Raw genomic sequence first — 4,848 nt, 5'->3', positions numbered from 1 at the left:
CCCACAAAAATAGAACAAAGGAAGGTCCAAGGACTGGCATGAGGACCTCAGGTAAAACAAACAGCCCTCCTGGTTAGCCCAATTTACATAGGACAGGCTCAGAGGGGAGGAGACAAATGTATAAAGGGAGGAAGCCTAGAAGGATTGGGGCTTCTCTTCTCTTTGTGTCTTTTGGGTCAGCCTGCCCTCGCACCTTGAGAATGTATTTTCCTTTGCTTGCCAATAAAACTGAGCTATAACACTGCTGCGGCCAGACAGAACCGAGGAAATTACAAACTTCCCCGACAGAAGAAAAGCTGTGACCAACCTAGATAGTATTTTAAAAAAGCAGAGATATTACTTTGCCAACAAGGGGCCATCTAGTCAAAGCTATCGCTTTTCCAGTAATCATGTATGGATGCGAGAGTAGGACTATAAAAAAAGCTGAGCACTGAAGAATTGATGCTTTTGAACTGTGGCATTGGAAAAGACTCTTGAGAGTCCCCTGGACTGAAAGGAGATCAAACCAGTCAGTCCTAGAGAAAATCGGTACTGAACATTCATTGGAAGGACTGATGCTGAAGCTGAAATTCCAATAATTTAGCCACCTGATGTGAAGAGCTGACTCCTTGGAAAAGACCCTGATGCTGGGAAAGATTGAAGGCAAGTGGAGAAGGGGACAAAAGGAGGAAGAGATGGTTAGATGGCATCACCAACTTGATGGACATGAGCAAGCTCAGGAAGTTGGTGAAGGACAGGGAATCCTGTTTTGCTGCAGTCCACGGGGTCGCAAATAGTTGGACATGACTGAGTGACTGAACTGAACTGAGCTTAATACTGTTAATAAACCTACCTCCCACTGTACAGGGTACAAACCCACTTGGCCCTGGGTGGTGGGACACTGTCTGTCCCGGGCTATGAGTACATGGGAGTAATCAACTGTTGCCCATCTCATCTGCCCAGTGGTGGGTGTCATGTATTTAGTCATCCCCATGGCCTGAGGAAGAGAATCCCTTCCTTACCAACAGGATGAAGAGGAGACAATTAAAATAGGGAAGTATTTTAAATATGTCTGGGGATTCCACAAGAATACAAGTTTCTGCTCTTTTTCCATTCAGGGCTTTGGACAGTCATCCTTGTACAAAGAATGAACAAAAGTGTAAGCAAATAGGGTCCCCAGAGAAGCAGGCCTGACTTTATTGACATATGAGAAGTCATTTTTGGGCTAAGCCATGCTTGTCTTTGAACAAGTCTCCATAGTTAATGATCTTGGGGAATGAAAAAACATATGGATAAAGGAGTTTTATCAGTCAAAAGAAGTAACAATAGCAAAGAAAAGTAGATCAGTTGTAAAGACTCCCAGTTTCATTTCAAGGGTAAAGATTAGCCTGAAGCACTCAACCACTAATTCATCTGGAACCTAAGGGATAATGATGTTGATTCTTTCTGACCCTGGTGACTTCAATCAATCACAGCTTGGACTCTGCAGACCTTTGCCCCAATTCTATGCTGATTTCTCTTCGACTCAAACCCCTTCATGAATATGCATATACCACTCAAGCCACTTTATGAATATGCACATACCCTTAGTTAAAAACCTCCCTAATTGCGCTGTTGCGGGAGACATAGCTTTTGGGAGGATCCTTGGTTTTCTTACTTGCTACAAGTAATAAATCCTCCCTTCTCCCTTTCCTTGGCTTGGTTGTGTCTTTTTGCTCTACACTTACCAAGAGGCAAATCTAGCTTTTCAGGTAACAAAAGTACATCAGAGTGAACTTGGTGGCAGAGCGTGTTAAAATTAGAGAAACTAATATTTTTTATTTAGGCTGAATTTCTGGGTGGCATGCAAGGAACAAAACACTTCTGCTCCTCTCTCTCAAATCTTCTTGCTCCCAGTGCAGCTTCCTTGATCAAAGTGTGCCACACCGATATCATTTGCAGTGCGTGCCTTGACAAGAAAATTTGGGATAGTCCTGATTAGAGTGGGCAGCATTTTAAAATGTTAGTTATTGATTATAAATACTATTATGTTTTTTCTGTCATTTTTTCCTCTAAACTGCCTCTTTCTTGGACTTTCATGACACTGCAACTGCAGCATTTGTTCGAATTTTAAAAATTCTCATTTCCCTACTGAGCTTTATAAACCCAAATAACCACTTTGTCAAATACTCTTCTCATATACTACGCAGCTGCAAAAGTTTTTGACCATTGCAAAATAAAATTCTCATTTCCTGGCTTTTCCTCTTGCATGTAATCCTTGTATAGAAGAGCTCATCATGACTCTTATCTTATCCTCTTTTCTCTTCTTCCACATGCTTTCCTTCGAAAATCTGATTCATTCTGGTGGCTTCAATTACTGTCACTGTAATGTTTCTCTCAAAGGAATATCTCTCTGACCCATATCTCTCCCCTGAGCTTCAGCCCATCAATCCACTGCCCATTGAACATATTCAGTTAGACATTTCACAGGCATGTCAAATTGAATATCCCTGTCTCTAAATAACTCTGGACTTCCCTCTTCTGATCTCATCTAATCAGATCCTAAATATATCTCTTATCTCTTCTCTGGTTTGCATCCTTACTACCACAATCCTTGCTGAAAGCTCTAGCATCTTCATTAACGACTATATTAGTCACCTAACTGGTTTCTCTGAATCTACCTCCACTTGGTTCTTACATTGTTTCCAGAATTTTTTGTTAAATATGCACATCTGATTATATTGTTCCCCATCTTAAAACACCGGGATGATTGCTTGCTGATGCTTTTCATCTGGATTCTTGGCAAAACTTACAAGGTCCTCCATTTCCTGCCTCCTTCTCTCCCCTTACTTATTTCAAGCTATCTACTTGCTTATTCTCTTTCTTAGAGTTCTGTTTAATTTGTTCAACATACTGTTTTCTCCCCTTCCAAACCTTTGGATATAATCTCCTCTCTTCTTCCCTGTGATGAATAACTCAATTAACAGGCACTTCTCATTTAGGATGCAGATTAACTATCAATATTTAGAGAAGTCCTATTTTGGTGCATCAGACTAAGTCAGGCTGCTCTGTGAAGCCTACCAAAACTGTGCTACCTTTGTGAGGCCATCTATTATCTTTGATATTATTTATTTATTATCTTTGGTATTATTTATTTTAGCACTCCCCCTCACAAGTTGTAAAATCACAAATCACAGGGCAGAGACTATGTCTCTTTTATGTTTTGATGCCTTGCCCAAAGTAAGTTTTTAGTATTTACTAATTCAGTCAGTCAGTTCAGTCGCTAAGTCCTGTACGACTCTATGAGACCCCATGAATCGCAGCATGCCAGGCCTCCCTGTCCATCACCAACTCCCGGAGTTTACTCAAACTCTCAGGTCCATCGAGTCAGTGATGCCATCCAACCATCTCATCCTGCTGCTGCTGCTGCTAAGTCGCTTCAGTCGTGTCTGACTCTGTGTGACCCCATAGACGGCAGCCCACCAGGCTCCCCCGTCCCTGGGATTCTCCAGGCAAGAACACTGGAGTGGGTTGCCATTTCCTTCTCCAATGCATGAAAGTGAAAAGGGAAAGTGAAGTTGCTCAGTCCTGTCCGACTCCTAGCGACCCCATGGACCGCAGCCTACTAGGCTCCTCCATCCATGGGAGTTTCCAGGCAAGAGTACTGGAGTTGGGTGCCATTGCCTTCTCCACATCTCATCCTAATGAACTATAATTGAAAGACTGTGATGTGCTCTATATAGAAGCAAAATGAAATGACCAATGTTACAGATTTAGGAGTTCAGGGAAAAGACCAGAGTGAAATACCTGATGGCAAAAGCAAAGAACCATTAGGAAGTGAGTGTCATGGGGGTAAAGGCAGAGTCACATCGGAATCCATTTCTCTTTCTGCTCAATCGAATTATTTTTAACTCATACTTATTCTGCAATCTCAATTTCTTTTTTCTTTCTGATATGTTCCTCAGGCACATGAATTTTTCAGGAGAAAAGGATGCAAAATACCCCTTTTATCACGTGTCTCTGTTTTTCCGTTATCTTTTGTAAGGTTTCCTTTTCACCTCTTCTCCCCTCCCTTCAGTTGTGTAAGGCCATTGAGTTAAGATGTTCTCTGTCTTTGGTTTACATGTTTACTTTACAGCATTTGTTGGAAAAAAAGAAATTTTTCTGAGGTAAAGATGCCAGTTTTAGGTTATGATGTGTATACTATTATTCATTATCCACATTAGATACAATTGGATGGAATATATATTCACACTGAAAAGCAGAGATTTTTAAAAAAAAAATCAGTTCTCCCTTTGTTAACTTTTTTTTTTTTAACGTCGGACAGGTAATGTGCCGATGTCCTAACAAGGTTTGGAGGGAGGCACATGTCACGCAGCAGCATGAACACCCAATCATCATGCTCATGAACTACAAAAGGATCCGTCAACTTTTTAAATGTACTGTTTTCTTAATTCTGGCTTCCCAGGTGGCGCAGCAGTAAAGAACCTGCCTGCTAACGCCGGAGCTGCAAGAGACAAGTGTTCGACCGCTGAGTCAGGAAGATCCCCTGGAGTAGGAAATGACAACCCACTCCAGTATTCTTGCTTTCTTAATTCTAGAGGTGTTGCTATATAAGGATACTTAATAAAGATTTTTAAATTGTTATTCATCAAAAGTTTAAGCTTTATAATTTAAACTATATGGTTTTTTCAATTTTCACATTCTTTCAAAAATTAGGTCTTCCTAAAAATCAGATGGGGTAAATAGGGCAAGAACTTGATAGCTATAGCAATATTTGCACAATCCAGTCTATATAATTTTCCAGACCACACATGGACGTGAGAAGGATATTTGGATTTTCTAACTTAGACATAGGGAAGAAAGTCTTGGAGCACAATAAACCCTCAC

At 40.8% G+C, this 4,848-nt stretch overlaps 1 non-coding gene across 1 annotated transcript; it reads right to left on the bottom strand.

The window, feature by feature from the left end:
• Positions 1-4,275: 4,275 nt before the first annotated feature.
• LOC136171310 (small nucleolar RNA U13) lies at positions 4,276-4,380 on the bottom strand. Its single transcript, XR_010663849.1, has one exon. It is a non-coding gene; the product is annotated as a small nucleolar RNA U13 (small nucleolar RNA).
• Between the last annotated feature and the right edge of the window lie 468 nt (positions 4,381-4,848).

This window comes from Muntiacus reevesi, chromosome 6 (assembly GCF_963930625.1).
Source record: "Muntiacus reevesi chromosome 6, mMunRee1.1, whole genome shotgun sequence".
Lineage (NCBI taxonomy): Eukaryota > Metazoa > Chordata > Mammalia > Artiodactyla > Cervidae > Muntiacus > Muntiacus reevesi.
Note: the sequence above shows the minus strand (reverse complement) of the source record. Positions and strands in the feature narration are given on the sequence as shown.